The sequence below is a fragment of the Crinia signifera genome, chromosome 19, assembly GCF_055691185.1.
Source record: "Crinia signifera chromosome 19, ASM5569118v1, whole genome shotgun sequence".
Taxonomy (NCBI): Eukaryota; Metazoa; Chordata; class Amphibia; order Anura; family Myobatrachidae; genus Crinia; species Crinia signifera.
The window spans coordinates 72226856-72246549 of NC_139226.1; the positions used below are offsets into that span (position 1 = coordinate 72226856).

General features: G+C 47.0%; 1 protein-coding gene across 1 annotated transcript in view; it reads right to left on the reverse strand.

Moving 5' to 3' along the window:
* The window catches only part of LOC146041563 (claudin-16-like), a 138594-nt gene that overhangs the window by 18324 nt on the left and 100576 nt on the right, over positions 1–19694 (reverse strand). The window lies entirely within an intron of this gene.

Sequence of the window (19694 nt, forward strand, 5' to 3'; positions counted from 1 at the left end):
CCTGCTCAAATTGGGTTAGATAGGTTTCCTCTTGCTCCCGCTCTGCCTCTGTGAACACGTTGTCTCCCGTAAGACCTGACTGCAACAGAGTCTGGGCGGACCTAATTCTCCCTTACAGCCGGGGCGGTTACAGGAGAAGACTAGAATCGACACGTGTTCACCGACACCAGTCTGGGGCAACAGAGTCAGTGGGCAGTTCCGGTTTCACTGCTGTTGGCCCTAACACATAGTTTATTGTTCCTTTGGTGTCTTCACATATTGAAACAGGAGATAACACAGTCTGACTATCTCTAAGGTCGTGTTTAGTGATTGTTTCACTATACTGACCTTTGCGACTGTTGACGGTAATTGTAAAAAGTTAAATCAAAACTACATCAGGGTTTACTCAGAGGGTTTCACACAAACATAAAAAGGCAAAAGGGGGCATATCCTTATGAATTAACCATTAATGTTTCACGTCCGACCTTGGTTGTTACGATTAAGCTAATAAGACGCAAATAGCGCGCTGGAGAGCACACAGGACGGTCGTAATACCTTAATGGGGTAGAGATATGATTTTGACTTCCACAGTCCACCCGGCGGCGGGGAGGCACTTATTAAGTGTGGGCGCTGGGGGGGGGGGGGGGGTCTGTGGGGCTATTGTTACCCGCTGTTACTTACCGCATCTGGGACGGAACTTGCCGCTACCGCATCTGTCTGCGGTCCCGTCCCGGCTCTCCCGGTTCCTGCAGCTAATGAAAAGTGACACACAAAAAACACACCCACCTTTAGGGTTTATTTAAGTCACTTTGGGGCAGATGTATTAAGCCTTAACAAGAGATAGATGCAAGGGTGATAAAAAGGGATTTTTGTAAGAACTTACCGTTCGAATCCCTTTCTCTGATATGGTCCTGGTGACACAGCTCAACATTGGGATGTAGGAGGGTCCGTAGGTGCCAGGCACCTATCCTAAAACTTTTGGAGGGTTCAATCTTGCAAAGCCACTGGAATACATTAACTCAGTACAAACGCCTGCACATATTATATGCACAATTTTAAAACTTTAATTTTCAATCATATATAACATGAAACATCATGAACACTGGCATACTTACTGAGCATAAGGGAGGGATCACTGTGTCACCAGGACCATATCAGAAAAAGGGATTCGAATGGTAAGTTCTTACAAAAATCACTTTTTCTCTTTCAATCGTCCTGTTGACACAGCTCAACATTGGGACGTTCAAGAGCCGGTCCTTTGGGAGGGTACGCTCAGGTCTGCAGCTCTCATCACTGCTCGCCCGAATGATGCGTCCTCAGACGCGAACTCATGGAACCTGTAGAATTTGGCAAAAGTGTGAACAGATGACCAAGTGGCAGCCCTGCAAACCTGCTCAGCTGTGGCCCCATGTCGAACCGCCCAAGAGGTGGCGAACGACCTTAGTATATGCAAAAGCAATGACAGAACGAAACCACCTAGCAATGGTCTGCTTAGAAGCAGGCCAACCAATATTGTGTACATCATACAAGACTAACAAAGTATCAGTCTTCCTGACACTTTTCATCCTGTCCACATAAATGCGCAAGGTGCGCACAACATCCAAACTCCTCAATTTGTCCCTTTTCCTGGAACCCTCTGGGGGTTGAAACACAGGCAAAACTATCTCCTGATTCAAATGAAAAGCAGAGACTACTTTTGGTAAAAATTGGGGTACTGTTCGAAGAAAAGCCCTGTCATCATGAAAAATAAGAAAGGAAGACTTGCAGGACAATGCTCCCAACTCTGAGACTCTCTTTGCAGAGGCAACAGCCAATAAAAAGACAAGTTTCCATGTAAGGAACTTAAGGTCAGCAACCTTAACGGCTCAAAGGGCGCTCTTTGGAGACACTCCAGTACCAGTGATAAGTCCCAGGGAGCCACTGGTTGCTTATAGGGAGGTTTCAATCTGGAAACCCCTTGCAGAAAGGTCTGCACCTCCGGTAGCATTGCTATCCTCTTCTGGAGCTAAGATCTGTACCTTGAGTGACTGAAGGCTTAGACCAGACAAGAAGCCATCCTGCAAGAACTCAAGTAACCTTGAAAGTCGAAATCGAGACGTATGTGATTTCTGCCTCTCACACCATCTAATATAGGTCTTCCAGACCCTATAATAGCTAGCCGAAGACACCGACTTCCTGGCCTTTATCATGGTATTCACCACAGCCTCTGAGAAACCCTTGTTTTTTAAGATGGCGGTCTCAATCGCCAAGCCGTCAAATTTAGCCAAGCTAAATCCAGGTGGAAGAACGACCCTTGGCTTAACAGATCTGACCTCTGAGGTAGACGCCACGAGTCCACAGACAGTCTCTGAACACTTGAGTACCAGGACCTCCTTGGCCAATCTGGAGTCACTAGAATCACCGGGATTCCTTGTGATTGAATTAGTTTCAGAAATCTCGACAGCATTGGAAACGGCGGGAAAACATAAAGTAGATTTTACACTCCATTACACTTCACAGCTATATTTTATTTATGTGATGCCCTGGGGTGGTTTTGCTGGGCTGTCTTGGGGGTGCCCTGCACCCCAGGCATGAACCCCATAGTGCTAGGGACCTGCTCTATTGAGGAGACCTTAACGTGGTGAGCAGGTAGATATATTTGGCCAAATGTATGCTAACATCCTCAGAAATGAATTATAAAAGGAATATATGTTTGCAGTAATGATTGCTTAGTGCACCTGCAAACCCCCTCTGTTTTGCATATAACTAAAAAATCTCAGCAAGGTAGCACCTCTCATTACAGGGTGTGCAGTCTAGGGCCCCCCTCTTTCCATAAAGTAGATTCCCCTCCCAGGGGATAGTCATTGCATCCAGCGCTTCGGCCAAGGGATCTATTGTGCTGGCATAAAACCTGGGTACTTGATAATTGAACCTGGATGCCATAAGGCCCACATCCGGAGTTCCCCACTTCACTGTAATCTGGTGGAATATCTGTGGGTTCAGACTCCATTCCCCTTCGAGCAGTTCCTCCCTGCTCAGGAAATCGGCCTCGACATTCTTCACCCCAGGGATGAATATCGCGGATAAGGCTGGAACCTTCTGCTCCGCCCACAAGAAGATCCGGGAAACTTCCCACATGGCCAGTCTGCTGCGTGTGCCCCCCTGATGATTCAGGTACGCCACAGCCGTGGCATTGTCCGACTGAATCCGCAAGGGGAGACCCTGCAATCTTTCTCCTGCCAGGGATAACACCATCCACACAGCCCGCAGTTCCAGGATGTTGATCGGCAAGGCTGACTCCTCCGTGGTCCACAAGCCCTGAAGCCGTAGGTCCAGAACAACTGCCCCCTAGCCCCTGAGACCGGCGTTGGTAGTGACTACCAGCCAGTCCCAGGACTGCAGAGACCGACCCCACTGAAGGGAATCCACCTCCATCCACCACTCCAGGGAAGACCGGGTTTCTGGAGACAACACTATCTTTTCTGACCTCATGGTCTGAGTATTCCCTGACCAGGATGTCAGAATGTTCCACTGGAATACTCGAGAGTGGAACTTGGCAAACTGTAGCGTCTCGAAAGTCGCCACCATTTTACCCAGAAGCTTGAGACACCTCCAAACTGATGGACTCCGAGGCCCCAGAATCTCCCGAACCAAGATGGACATGTCCCTGGCCTTTGTCTCTGGTAAAAATACCCGATGTAGATGGGTATCCAGGATAACCCCCAGGAACTGGATTCTCTGAGACGGCACGAGCTGAGACTTTTGTAAATTTAAAAGCCAACCGTGAACTTGCTAAAACCTGATGGCTTCTTCCAAGTGTTTCTGCAAGATCTCCGCCGACTCTGCTTTCAACAGCAGGTCATCCAAATACGGAATCACAGTGATTCCCCTCAGTCGGAGAGCAGCCGCCATCACTGACATAATTTTGGTGAATACCCTTGGAGCTGTGGCCAGACCAAAGGGCAACGCCTGAAATTGCAGATGCAGGTTTCCTATGGCAAACCTCAGAAGAATCTGATGTTCCGGGTGGATAGTAACATGGTCCTGGATATCCATGGACGCCAAAAATTCTCCCTGGTTCAGGCTTAGCAACACATCTTGAAATGGTCCACCCACAGATGGAGATTCAAAGACTTTAAATTTAAGATTGGTCTGAAAGACCCATCTGGCTTGGACACCAAAAACAGAGTGGAATAAAAGCCTTTCATGCTGTTATGCTGAGGGCTTGTCCTCACCTTTTGTGCTTGGTTTCTTGTGGAAAGAACCATATTTTGACTTTGGGGCCTTGCCCCTAGAGGACTGGATCTTTCCCCTAAATGAGTGTCCTCGAAAGGACGCACCCCCTCTAGGGGAGGGCCAAAAGAACGGCCTAAAAACTGAAAATCTTGAGGCCTGTTTTGCTGTAGGAGCAGACAGGAAAGTACTTTTGCCTCCTGTGGCCTGCTTAATAATCTCTTCTAATTCGGAACCAAACAGCAGCTTTCCTTTAAAAGCTAACGCCTCTAAGGCCTTTTTCGATTCGTTACCCGCCTCCCAGGCTTTAAGCCAGAGCACTCTCCTGGCATTGACAGACACCGTGGGTACTCTGGAAGCCATTTTAAGTGCTTCCTCCTCAGCCTCAAGCACATACTCTGCAGCTGCTTTCAATTTCTCAGCTAGCAGTAACACACCTGGGTCAGCGTGTAAAATAGTACATAAATCACTGGGCCAAACAATCATGGCCTTGGATACCCATGCTGATGCTATAAGAGGGCGTAAAGTGAAACCCAACCCCTCAAAGATTGCCTTGAGGTTACCTTCAAGCTTCTTGTCCACGGGGTCCTTAAAGGCCACACCCCCTTGGACAGGTAGCACAGTGGCTTTAGAAAGCCGTGCCATGGAAGCATCTACCACCGGAACTTTTTCCCAGAAGTCCGCATGAGCCTCAGGCATGGGGTATAGACTTAAATACCTCTTAGGCATCTGAAGCCTCTTATCGGGCGTTTTCCAAGCCCCTTCCAGCAACAGTTTCCTTACGCTGCCGCTTAAATATTCCTTTTGCAGGAGTTTTATCCTCCACAGACAAATTCAAAGTCTGTTTTACAGCAGCAATCAAATCCTCCACCCCTGAGGCCAAGGAATCTTCAGAATCATCACCCTGATCCCAGGGGATGTCTGTGCACTCTCCCTCCTCTCCAGATTCAACAGCAAGCAAAGGCACTGAATAAGACCTCTTAGGAGGGATTCAGTATGAAATCCCAGTGGTCGGGATCCCGATGCTGGAATCCCGACCGCCGAAATCCCTACAAGGGGGGGACGTGGATCGCCCCCCCTTGCGGGCTCGCTGCGCTTGCCACGCAGTGGGCCCGGTGCCTCGCTACGCTCGGCACGCTAATTTATTCTCCCTCCAGGGGTGTCGTGGACACCCACGGAGGGAGAAAGTGTTGGGATTTCGGCGGTCAGGATTCCAGCGTCGGAATTCTGAACGCCGGGATCCCAACTGCCGGGATTTAAACTGCATCCCCTTAGGAGTCCCCACAGTATCACAATCAAATCTGTCAAGCAAATCATTAAATCTGCTGATCCCTTTTGCAGTATCCTGCATGACCTGAAAGAGCCGAGGATCTGCTTGGGTCAGAGGCAGGGAGCCAGAGGACTGCTGAGATGATGACATAGGTCTAGGGGAAGATACCAACACATCACTCTGCCTGTCCAGCAATTGCACTAAGGCATTTACAGACCTGCCCAGGGCACTGGCCCACGCAGGTTCCGATTGCTCTACCCTCTGGGGTTCACTGCCCATGGGTCTCACACCAGCACAAGTAATACACGAGCCCCCATTGGCCATCTGTTCAGGGGCAAATTTTAGTGTACAATCACTACAAGCGCACAATGCATTAAGGGCTCCCTGCCCCAAAGCCACAGACTGTTGCTCAGACATGATGCAAAGTTAACACAGTCACAGTGCACAAAGTACAGGCGTTTTATACAGAGCCAAAGTACCACAGTCAATTATCTGTCTGAAGCTTTCAGAAGTGGGGGAAACGATGCCCAGGAAAACAAATCACTCTGCCAGGATCTGTCAGCCAGCTCAGCTCCGCTGCAAGCATTCCGAATGGCGCCAAAACAGAGTGAGGGAAGAGACCAAGTCCCTGCTGCTGCGGGGTCCGTGACTTTTGGCGCCAACCACCCCCAGACTGCCGCTCCCACTGTAGGATCTCCAAGTTCCAGTGTCTCCCCCTCTGCTGCGGACCACTTGGAACATGCCTGTGACACACTGCTGTCCTCTCATACAGGAGCTCAGTGTGTAAGCTCCACAGAAAATGGCCGCCACCATCACGGAGCGCCTGTCCCCCATGATCCCCACCTAGTGTGAAGCCGGTTTCAGATCGCTCCGGTGCCCAGGCAGCTTCTTAATAGAAGCTGTAAGCAGGGCCGCCGAGAGGCAGGGGGGGCGGGTACATTTTACCTGGGCCCGGGCCTGCCAGGGGGGCCCGGGTCCCGACACACACAAAAAAAAATAAAAAAACACGTTTTTTTTAAAAAGGGGGCATGGTCACGGGTCCGCGATTAGGCCACGCCCCGAATTAAGCCTGGTCAGCGATGGCTGTCCTGCTCCTGCTCCTGCTCCAAGTTCCTGTTTCAAAAGGTAATGCCGCCCGCAATGCATGGCTATGGACAGGGGGAACAGACAAAAAGCGTGTGTGTGTGCGTGTGTGTGTGTGTGACAGGCTTTGTATGTATGTATATATGTGTGTGTAACAGGCTGTGTATGTATATATGTGTGTGTAACAGGCTATGTGTGTGTGTGTGTAACAGGCTATGTATGTATGTATGTATGTCTATATGTGTGTGTGTAACAGGCTATGTGTGTGTGTGTAACAGGCTTTGTATATATATATATATATCTATATATATATATATGTGTGTGTGTGTGTGTGTGTGTGTAACAGGCTATGTTCTGTATGTGTGAAGGAACAGGCTGTGTATGTATATATGTGTGTGTGTGTGTGTGTGTGTGTGTAACAGGCTATGTGTGTGTGTGTGTGTGTAACAGGCTATGTATGTATATGTGTGTGTGTGTGTGTGTAACAGGCTATGTACTGTATGTGTGAAGGAACAGGCTATGTGTGTGTGTAACAGGCTATGGCCCTCATTCAGGTTGGTTCGCTCCCCCACACGGTCACACAGGGGAGCGATGTTGTGCATGTGCAGCCACTTTGTGTGAGCGAGCAAACCGATTATTTGCCGCCCCGATCGCATGCAGCAGTGTGGACGGAAGCGTGGGGTGGTGGATATGGATTGCGCCCATGGGAACTCCCATGACGTGGGTGCCGGGGGAGGGCAGCTGATGTCACCAGATGTCAGCTGCCCGCCCTCTTCTCGTACAGGAGCGCCACAGATCTAAGACAGCAGAGACTGACTTAGATCTGCGAGCGCTTGAGAAATCATTTGATGGTCAGCGACCGCACTGCCCTGCACACAAGCTGCAAATCGATGATGTAAAACATCCGTTCGCATGCGTGAAATCTGAGGTATTTAGATGACCCGCAAAGCTGCAAATTTTGCAGCTTTGTGGTCAATCAGAATGACCTCCAATGTGTGTGAAGGGAACAGGCTACATGGGGCCCATTTATGACGGATCATATATGGAATGCGATCTGGGTGGGACCATACTGCGCAGGATCACATGAGATTAAAGAGGTTGGTACTTCTTTACTTTCACGGCGCCAGCATGGCGCCGCGCGTCAGAGTCCCCTTGCGGGGCTCGCTTCGCTCGCCCACGCTGCGGGCTCGGTGGCTCGCTACGCTCGCCACACTATTTAAAATCAACTCCATGCCAACATGGATAGTGGAGGTATGAACTATCCATGTTGGCATGGCGTTAAGTTCCTTTATTTTACATAGTTTGTGGCGAGCGTAACAGCCGGAAGTAGCACGGCGCCATGGTGGCGCCGTGAAAGTAAAGAAGTACCAAGAGGTTTAATGGACACAATCCCCCTCTCCCTCCAGGTGCACATACCGCTGGCCATCACAATGCAGCTGCTCTTGGTGCCGGATTTGTAGCTTTGGGGGGGACAGCAGATACCGGCAGCTCAGCTCGGCGATACTGCAAGTAGTGGCATCTGCTGCTTTTTGCCAGAACTGTTGCCACTTTCCCTGCTGCGTGTGTGAGCTTGGGATCCTTATACTCCAGAGGCGGCGCTTCAAATGGGGATGATCGTGCCAGTCACAGATCTTGGGGAGAGGAGCCGTGGGCTGGCCACCCCTGCTGTATGGCATAGGGGTCTGGGCAGCGCAGGGGGGCAGAGGGTCCCTGTGACGGATGGGCAGACAGCAGTGGGGTCCTTGCGGAGGATGGGAGCTATTACCTAGTTCCCATCCTCCGCAGGGAACCTGCCGCTATCTGCCCATCCGTGGCCACGACCCCTTACTCCCATGGGCGCAACCCATATCCACCACCCCACGCTTCTGTCCACACTGCTGCACACGAACGGGGCGGCAAGTAATCGATTTGAATTTTGTGTAGCATAATGTGTAAGGGGCAAGTATAAGGGGTCTACTATTGTGTTGCATAAAGGGTATATGGTGTGGTACACACCCCTATATCCTTTAATGGCCACACCTCTTTTCTGTTGCTCGCCACTCCAGGGGGGCCCTGTGACGCTGTTGTATCGGGGCCCAGGATTTCTCTTGGCAGCCCTGGCTGTAAGCATTGCACAGGGAGACCAGACAGTGTCTCCCCTGTGCGCAGTGACCTGACAGGACGCGCTTCTGTCAGCTCCTGCTGCGCTGTCAGTGTGAGGATTCAATGACAATCCTCACACTGTGCCTATCTAGCTAGTGTAAAAGTTAATAAAATAATAAACTCCTAACTAACTCTAATCCTTCGGCTGCTCCTGCAGCCCTTTAGAATAGCAGAGTATGGAAGATAAGTGTCAGACACTAAAAAGTGTCTGTCACTTTAAGAAGCGCGGTCCTGCTCAGTAATTGAAAGTCCATAAGTTTTAGTAAAGAATATAAAGCATTTTATTAAAACAACATATCAACATGACCCAAATCTAATTCTCTCTGCACAAGTTACATCTGCCCCCCTGCAGTGCACATGGTTTTGTCCATCTAAGAAGGATTTTGTCAGAAAGAGTGAACTAGAATAAGGCCCTAAGTCACTTCCTTTATCATTAGTGAATATATTTCTGAGTTCTATAGTGTGTTCTGGGTTCTATAGTGTGATCTTGATGCTACACTTTGTCCTGGGCTCTTTATATTGTGTTCTGGGTCCTATAGTATGCTATTGGAACTACAGTGTGTCCTGGGCTCTATAGTGTATTCTGGGTGATACAGGGGGTCATTCTGATAGAGTCCGTAAACTGTGATGCTCGCAGCTAACTGAATCCATGTGATGCCGTCCCGGCAAATACCCCACCGCCATACAGTATGCCCTTGCAACCATGCAAGGTGATGTGTTAGGAAGACACATCCCCTCACAAGTGGCCACAGCAGGAGAAATCATTAGAAGCCTTCACAAATATAAGTCAGTTGAGACTGGCTTATATTTGTAGCCACCATGAATGGTGGCCGTCGTCATGCGACATCAGCCGCCAACATTCAGAATGCTGGCATTCCCATGACCCAACAACGCCACTGCCCCCATCTGCCCCTGTCCCTCCCTACCCTCTGCAAACTACCCGGTGACTGAGCAACTCACTGAGGCTGTTCGCAGAAATGTGCATGCGCAAACCCCAACCACCATCAGGGCGGTGGCGGTGCTGGGCCATGGGAGCCATTCTTGGCCCGTTTTGGGTCCTATAGTGTTTTTGTGGCTCTTTGGTGCGTTCTTGGTGCTACAGTGTGTTCCATATACCCCTTTACACCCCTTTCACATCACAAACCGGGTTCGGACCAAGGATCACGATTTAACCCTTCTTATAAGGTTAGGTGCTTTTCACAGTACACCTCAACCCGGGTCATGACATCAGCAACCTTGTGTCAAAAGTGTGGTGTGAAAGGGGCTATAGGGTGTTCTGGGTGATACAGTGTGTTCTCAGTGCACTGCCTATTAATGGCATTAATATTTTCATCATACATGTTGTCCTTCACTAGTAGGGGTTAGGAAGGTCTGAGGAGCAGTTTCTTTACCGAAAGAATTAAAATGAACTTTTAATGAATTAACAATTAAAATGCTGTGAAATATTCCTAAAAAAACATATACTGTACAACATGTAGTGATGCTTGACGAAACAGAGACAGTAACAGTATTTAAAAGGATGATGTGGCGAGCAGGTGGCACACTTTTATTTCACTTAATTTTATAGTAACCGTTATCCATTTTGACCAGCATTTTTATTAGTTGGATATCAAGTGTAAATGTTGTCAGTGCATTGGTGTGTTTCGTCCCACAGTAATAGCTGAATAGCATAAGGTTTATTACACAATCTGATGGACTGAATATCACTCTCAGTCTCAAGTAAGGATTAAAACATTAGCCACAATTTAGACTACTTGATAGTCTGTCTCGTTGTTCAAAATACATAGAATTACAATGAAATGCTCTATCTTTGTGCATTAAAGCACTATCCTTTCATATATAAAGACAAGCAGCGGTGTCAGTTCTCTAAAAAGTATAGGTATTAAGGGCAGGATGCATTAATATACATCGCTGCCCTTTGCCACCTGGCCGCCGCGATGCCAGCACATATGTACTAACATAATATGGGTAATATTGTGGGTAATTCATGAGGTGCTCCAGGAATATTATGTAATAACAGTAATCTTACCTCATTACAGCTCTTAGGTACAGATGACCTTAGGGTATGGGAAGGAGTTAACGACATAGGAAGAAGTTTCAAAACTGTAAATAGGTCGGACAGTGGGAATGGTGAGGAGGGCTGTAGAGAGTCTACTAAGGGGGAGGTGGGTATGAGGAAGTTAGTAAGGAATACAAATAAGTACCGAGGAGAAATTCAACACAATGTTGGGAAGCAAATAAAAATAAACATAAATTAAAATGCCTACTGGCTAATGCAAGAAGCTTAGCAAGTAAAATCGGGGAACTTGAAACTGTGGTCACTAAGGACGATTATGACATTATTGGTGTTTCAGAAACATAATGTAACGAGTCGCACAATTGGGCATTATGCATGGAAGGATATACACTCTACAGAAAAGACAGGGAAAATAGAAATGGCGGGGGGGGGGTGTGCCTATATGTAAAAAATAACTTAACATCGTGTAAGAAAGAAATGAGCACAGGTACAGAGGAAGACTACATGGAGGCCGTGTGGGCAGAGATAACCGACAATAACAAAAACCTAATAACAGAATATTAATAGGGGTATGCTATAGACCACCGAACATAAACGAAGGGGAGGAGTCTCTTCTTTTAAACAATCATCAGATCAGGGTCAGGTATTCATTATGGGGGATTTTAAATTACTTGATATTGATTGGAAAAACTAAACATGTAAAACAGCAAGAAGCAGTGGGATCCTAAGCTTACTTAAAGACCAGTTTATCACACAAACTGTAGAAGCTCCAACTCGTAATAAGGCATTATTGGATTTGGTATTAACAAACAACATAGATTTGGTTTCAAGCACAAAAGTAATTGAACGCCTAGGGAACAGTGACCACAATATGGTTTCACTGGAAATCAACTTCAGTAAATTACATCATAAAGGATCAACAAAAATAGTAAACTTCAAAAAAGCTAACTTCGAATTATTCAGAGAAGCCCTAAAAAGAATTGTGTGGAAATAACCACAATAAATGCTGAGGAAATGTACTTGAATCATTAACTATTAATACATTCCTAAAGTAACTAAGGGTAAATTCAATAAAAAAAAGCCACCATGGTTGGACAAAAAAGTTAGGTCAGCAATCAACAATAAAACAAGAGCATTTAAATTCTATAAAAATAACTTAAATGAGGAGGCGTTCACCAAATACATAGAATCAAACAAAATTTGCAAAGGGGCAATCAAAGCAGGTAAAAGGGATTATGAAGAGCGCATAGCCACTGAAACTAAACCTAACCCCAAGAAGTTATTCAAATACATAAATAGTAAACGTATAATTAAGGACAACACCGATATCAATGGAAAAAGTTTTACGGAGGACAAGGGAAAAGCAGAACTGTTAAATGAGTTCTTCTCATCAGTGTTTACTAAGGGAGAGCAGACTGTGGAATGCACACATACCACAAATGGGATGAGCAAGCCAGACCTCAATATTGATTTCTCTACTGAGGAAATAATATGGAGGCTCAGCAAAATCAAAACAAATAAATCACCTGGGCCAGATGGGATTCATCCTAGGGTACTAATGGAATTAAGGGAGGAATTAGCTTCCCCTCTACATTATATGTTTGATAATTCACTATCATCAGGAAAGGTACCAAAAGACTAGAGAATAGCAGAGGTAGTGCCATTATTCAAAAATGGAAAAAAGGAGGATCCCGCTAATTACAGACCTGTTAGTGTAACATCAATAGTGGGTAAACGATTTGAAGGATTTTTAAGAGAAGGTATCCAGGAATACAGTATTTAGACCTTCATAGTTTACTCAGTAACTAAAGCCTTCAACACAGTATCACACAAGAGGTTGATAAATAAAATGGAGGACATGGGATTAGGAGCAAATATCTGTAGATGGGTAGGAAAATGGCTGTGTAAGAGAACAAAGAGTGGTCGTGAACAGTGCCATATCAAATATGATACCAGTACTAAGTGGAGTGCCACAGGGTTCGGTTCTTGGGCCCATTTTGTTTAACATTTTTATTAACAATATTGGGATGGGGTTACTCAGCAATGTATCCATCTTTGCGGACGATACAAAACTGAGCAGAGTTATTAAATCATCAGAAGATGTCACCACGCTTCAAAATGATCTTGACAATATAGATGAGTGGGCAAAAAAGTGGAAGATGAGGTTCAATGTGGACAAATGCAAGGTCATGCACCTTGGGAGACATATCCAGTGTGCTAGTTATAACCTAAGTGGGGATGAATTGGGTAATTCAGTACTTGAAAAGGATCTAGGAGTCCAAATAGACAACAAACAAGGCCAACAAAATTCTCGCATGTATTAAAAGGGACATGGAAACTAGGGACTCAAAAGTAATTATGCCTCTGTACAAATCATTGGTTAGACCGCACCTCGAATACGCAGTGCAGTTCTGGGCCCCGCACTATAAAAAGGACATCATAGAATTAGAAAAAAATCCAAAGAAGAGCAACAAAGTTTATTAGGGGAATGGAGAATTTAAGCTACGAGGAAAGATTAAACAATTTGGGACTATTCACACTAGAGAAAAAATGTTTAAGGGGGGATATGCTCAACATGTATAAATATATTAGGGGCCAATATAAGGAACTATCAAACAAACTTTTTTCTACTAGAAAGGAATCTAGGATGCGAGGGCACGAGTTTAGATTAGAAGAAAAAAGATTTTGTTCATCTAGAAGAAAACATTTCCTTACAGCCAAAGCAGTCAAACTTTGGAACTCTCTTCCTGGAGAAGTGGTGTCAGCAGACAATATAAATACGTTTAAAATAAGGTTGGATAAACATTTATTGGTTAAAAACATCCAGGGGTACTAATAAGTAACATAATCTGTCTTAAAAATATCAGAACATACTATACAACAAGGTATAAGCTACAGTACTATAAACATAGGTTGAACTAGATGGACGCAAATCTTTATTCAGTCTCTCCTACTATGTAACTATGTAACATATGTGTCTGGCATTGCGGTGCGGTGACGGAGCCCCCCTGCGATATCTGTTATGTGGTGTGCATCTCCGTCACCTCCTGGGTGCCTCCTCCTCCCCCCTGCAGCCGGAAGGACGTCCAGCTGCTTTACTAGGGGGAGGAAGGGTTAAGTACCACTGCATTAATGCACAACGATAGAGCATGTCATTGTAAGTCTTTATTTTGAACAACGAGACAGATGGGACCAGGGCCGGACTGGGACCAAAAATCGTCCCTGGCATTTTGAGCACACAGGCCCACCTGCTGTGGCCACACAGGCTGATGGGGCAGTGTGTGGCAGTGGCGTAGAAATAGTGCGGCAGCCACCGCAGCGGCTTGGGGGCGCCAGTGCTGGCTGGGCGCACTGAACATACCTAACCTGAGCAACTGTTGTGGACGGCTCTCCAGTCCACAGAATACTGCTCTCTTGGGACCGAACCCCCACTCCTGTGCGATCAGTGACTTCAGGAAGGCAGTGGTGCTGGTCGTGAAGCCGGAGAAGGTCCACAGCCTCCCTGCGGGTTGCAGCCTGGGATGGCAGCTTGATTTTAACGTGCTTTGTGGGAGATTACCGAAAGTCGCCTGCGGCTGGACGCACACAAACAAACTTTCCTGAACCCAGAGGTGAGACCTTTTTACTCTTTGTGTATGGGGGCTTGGAGGCAGGAAGACAGCAGGGAGACCTATACTGTAGGTGCGGTGGCTGAAACTTGAAGCATTTAAGAGGCATAGGCTGCCTCACAGTTGCACAGACAAGTATTTGCAGCTCCCCTCTGCATAATAGGACACCAACGTTTTCTTTTTTATTAGTGGATGCAGGGAGAGAGGGGCTGAAATAATGTCTGCAGGCGCAACCTCACACACCGTGCGCTGCAGGGCCCAGGACATGCATTTTAACAATAGCTTATCTGCAAGGGCATACAATCTGCCCACTGCATCACACTGACGACAGCCCCCTCATAGGAAGTGAAGCTTCTGTGGCTGTGCTTATCTGGCCCAAGTTCCTACCTGCCAGTGCTGAGTCTCTAACTCAATTCCTTCATGCTCCAGTGACCTCTGGGAGAGCTGCTTGGTAAGTGGTATGGGGGTGGGCTCCCAGCTCGATAGTCTGCTGCTGTGATTCTGCGGGAAGGCAGCAGGCGGAGGCTTGAGCCATGACATAAGACAGAAGTCCACAAGTGCAACTGCGTCATGACGTCATATGCAAATTAAGTGCCAGCCCACTCGGCACAGTGACGCCCAGGAGGCTATTCTTCTCACTGCTGCTGACAGCCTGACAGGTTAGCACTTCAAGTCGGCCCAGCTTCACCGGCCCTTCTGGCATTTGGCAGAAGTGCCAGATGGCCAGTCCGGCCCTGGATGGGACGTTGAAACTGTCAATTATTCTCTAAATTGTGGCTAATTGTTTCAATCCTTACTTGAGACTGAGAGTGATATTCAGTGCATCAGATTGTGTAATAAACCTTATGCTATTCATCTATTACTGTGGGACGAAACACATCAATGCACTCAGCACCGGAGCATCCCAGGCAGGGGGGCACCCTGGCGCTCATCCGCCCCAGCGCTTGCAGCTCACCCGCTCCATGCCGTGGCCGCATTGCATCACAATCCCCCCCGCGGCCAACGCACAAGGGGGGGGGTTTGATGTGATGCAGCCGCCGCGGTCACTACATAGGGGGTGGTAGAGGAGGCTTGGGTAGGATTGCTGCTTGGCGCAATGCCCCGCTTTAAGCTGCCACGGATGGGGGTTGGGATGGAGGGTGGATGGTGTGATGCGGCGATGGCCACCATGTCACTGAGAGCGGGGGGGAGAGGAGTGACAGCTACTCACCTCCATCCAGCAGGGTCCCGGCTCCCAACTACCGCCCTCGAGTGGCCTAGAACTGCCTAGTGGTGGCGCCGGCCCTGAGTGCACTGACAACATTTACACTTGATATCCAACTAATAAAAACACTGGTCAAAATGGATAACTGTTACTATAAAATAAAGTGAAATAAAAGTGTGCCATCTGACCCTTTTAAACACTGTCACTGTCTCTGTTTTGCCAAGCATCACTACATGTTGTATGTGTTTTTAGGTATATTTCACAGTATTTTAATTAATTCAGAAGTTTATTTTTAAATGACTTTAGGTGCACCACATTAAGGAAAAACTCTTTCTCTCTGTGTGTACTGTGTGTACTGTGTGTCTATAGATCACCCAGCCTATGGTTATTGTTTTGATGAACAGAGTAGGACAGACATTCTGGGAGTTATATACTTCAACATTATGGGCCTTATTCTAGTTCACTCTTAGAGGCAAATTCCTTCTTAGCTGGACAAAACCATGAGCAAATGCTGCCTGCAGAACCCCTTCCCTGTGACCAGGGCTGTGAGGGGTTAAACTAACATGGCCAGCACTAGGACCCAGCAGCCACCCTCACCTGCAGTCCTGTGAGTAGAAGCCTGCCCAGGATGCAGGAAGGAGAGTTGTGAGGTCAGCCAGGCAGCGTGACAGGAAGAGAGGAGAAAGCCCTGTGAAAGAGAGCTTCAGCATGGAGTGGCAGAGCCCAGTGTTAGAGAGAAAAGGAGTATGAGAGAAAGGAGAAGAAGGCTACTGTCCCAAGTGTGAGGAGAAACAGGAAGAGAGAGAGTGAGCACATTGCAGCACCCAGCAGAGGGGCCAGACGCATGCAGCAGTATAGCCAGTGATCTATGTGGCAGGAGCCAGCAACACCCAAGGTTCTGATTCAGTCCGCCTGTGGCAGTACTGCACCCCTTGTAAGGGGATATCAGGAAATTGAGACACCTTATAGACTCCCACTACAAAGGCTAGTATCCTACTGAGCACTACAGACAGGTAAAGGTCTGCCTAACCCCAGTAAAAGGATATAGAAGCATGGCAGAGTAGTGCCTGCTAGATTCACCCTGTCCAGGATAGCTCTATATTGAGGCTACCCATGCAGCCTGTTTTTCAGTTACAAACAGGAGGTTACCTCTGAGCCGGGAATCTGCCTGTCCCTCAGCTTGAGGACCATTGATCATTAACCCCTTGTGTAACGGAGAGAGAGGATACTGCACACTATCATAGGGCCCTAATCTTATACTTGTGAGGACCTGTCGACGAGGGACCATTGTTGTGAGCCAGTGACTGGTCAAACCGCGACAGTGTATGTTGATTTGCCGTTAAATTGCACTAAGCTTGTTGAATCATTTAGATTGGCTGCAGAGTTGTAGCGTGAAACTAGATAGAAGCAAGTTAAGCAGCGCCACCTGGCAGATGATAGTTAGAACCGCCATAGTTTATGCAGTGTCATAGTACTGGAATAATAATTGTGTACTTAATGTTTTACTGTCATTAATGTTTTACTGTCATTGTACTTTTGTTGAGTATTTTTCTATGTAATTTACTATTTACTATTGAAGCATTACAGCGACTAATTAGACTGCTGTTAAATAAATTACTGTCGCTGCTAGCCGTGGTAGTGTTGCTTGTGTGGGTCTCTTTGGGTTGTGTCATTCCCTGCCGCAGGTTCTTCCAGGAAGAGGCTGTAAAGATCTGAAGCCGAAGTCCAGAATCATGTACACCATCGCACCACACAGTTACAGAGGCATTGTCACAAATATACCAGCATCGCACATATTTGTTATGTAAATTCAAATAAAATCTTTTTTTACAAAATCTTTTTTATTTCTTATATAAGGTAAACATTGCAGATCGACGGAATTCCTGGGTTTGGCCTAAAATATCCTTTGATTTGTATCCCAGGATTGGACCTTCCAATCCAGGGATTCCGAGATTAGCTGTGCATGCGCAAATCTAATGCCGGGCAGTGTCTGAGCGCCCATTCAGATGCTGCCCAGGTGTTTCCAATCCCTGGCCTGCAGCCTGGAGCGGGTATGGGCAGTGCTGCCTGCACAGTGTGACCTCTGATCGTCACTCTGCGCAGGCCACACCAGTCATATCCCCTCCAGGGTCAGTGACAGCGCACCGTATCCTGCAGCTTCAGTCGCCCGCCCTCCAGATCTGCCACCACCACCAATGCTACCCAGCCCGTGACTGAGGCACCGCTGCTTGCACCACCCATATCCGCTCCAGAGTCAGTGACCGCGCACCTTATCCTGCAGCTTCGGCCGCCCACTCTCCGGCTCTGCCGCCACCACCGATGCTACCCGGTACCATGCTGAGGCACTGCTGCTGTCTGCCCACCCACTCATGTAAGTAAATGAGCAGGGCGGCTGGAGTGGGGGGACAGGGATTGTCTTTTTGCCCCTGCTCGCCGTGTTTACCACATAGAGATGTCAATCCCGGGATCATGGGAATCCCGAGATTGAGCATTTTTCAATCCCGATTCCCGGGATTGAAAAAATGCCCCGGGATTAGCATCCCTAATTACAGGTCATTATGATGAATAAAAATGTTTGCTTTGGCAATTTTCACACCTATTTTGACAAATTTCCTTGGCACTGAAAGGGTTAAGGAGGCAAACAGGCCAAGCTATGTCTGTTACTGTCAAGAGGGTTATCCTGATATTGTCACTGACCATTTTGGAGGCCATTTCCACAGTAAACTGTAAAAGATATGTAGGGGAGAACAATTTAATTTTGCACCCACAAAAGTGCACATGTACTCTTCCCTCCAGAAACACACCTAAGGTCTGCAGAAAAGAGGAGAACTCTGAAGGGATGCAAAATTTAATCATCTCTTCAAAAGGCTATCATCCTGCCACTTTATTTCTTTCATGAAATTATACTGGTCAGTTTTTCTGGCAAAGTCCTTCACATTTAGTATTCTCATTTACAGTACTGTATGTACTCCAATAATCTATTTTTTTTTTTAAATAATGATAGAAAGTGGTATTGTCTTCTTTATGTGATTGACACTTTTTTGTAATTTGGGCAGCAAGAGATACATCTGCATACTAAATGGCAACTGAAAGGAGCAACATTGATCCCGTAAGTATAAGAACTGATCTCTGCCAGCTCAAACATGGTACAGAAATGGTTGTGTACCCATAATGTACAAAAGGGGTGTCAACAAATTGGCACCTTCTACAACCCTTCATCTATTTCAGTCATCTGATTCCTGCACATGCTCCCCAAAGCATGTCCATTTTTGCATGATTGCATCTATGCTACATCTTGCAAAGAGCACCTTAACTCTGCTCCAATCCTCTCATTGGTGGCTGCATTTTGTACTAGGATAGTGCTAAGTAAATGTTTGGGTTTTGGCAGAAATCTAGGCACAACTGCTAAATTTACACCACTTTTTTTATCTTATTTTTTGATCTTACTATGAGGTTATACCAAAACACTGCTTTTTAACTAATTTGTAGATTAGTATCATAGGTGCAGATTATAAAACATCATCAACTTCTTAAAATATAGAGTTGTATGTCAAAGCCAGCATGAATGCCAAAACTGGATATATTTAGACCCAACAACTCTAAGTCACCAACACCTCAATTTGGGATCACTGGACCACTATGCAGCCTAGCAATTAAATAGGACCAGGGTTGCCCTCAAGGTGGTACTATGCACACCGATGCACCAGGCACAGACACTCCGGCAGAGAGGGAATGGCCCGAGCCCCACTCAATCGCCCCGACCCCCCCCCCCCGATTCCTTGATGTTGTATAGGTTTTTTTTTTAAATCCATTATGCTGCAGCCTGCCACGTTCATGGAAATGAAAACCCCGCCAAGGTGCAAGGATAAAGCTGGTCTGGCTGCTGTGTCTGCTGCAGCCTCCGATGATTGGCTCCTGTAAACACGTCAGTTCAGGAGCGCAGCAGCAGCCACATCCACCATCATGCGGACAAGTTGCCTGATAGTAGTGCTGGCGGGGGAGGTGACACTGGACAGACAGTAAGTTTACTTTAAAGGATGCTGAGGACTGGGTCCCAAAGAGGGATTGAATGGAGCACTGAGGAACAGACAGTGCTTGGGGGTGAAATGAAAGAAAGGTGTTTGGTGGGTTGTGAACTGTGGAAATGGTGTAATGAGGTCTATCTTGTAAGTCCCGGGC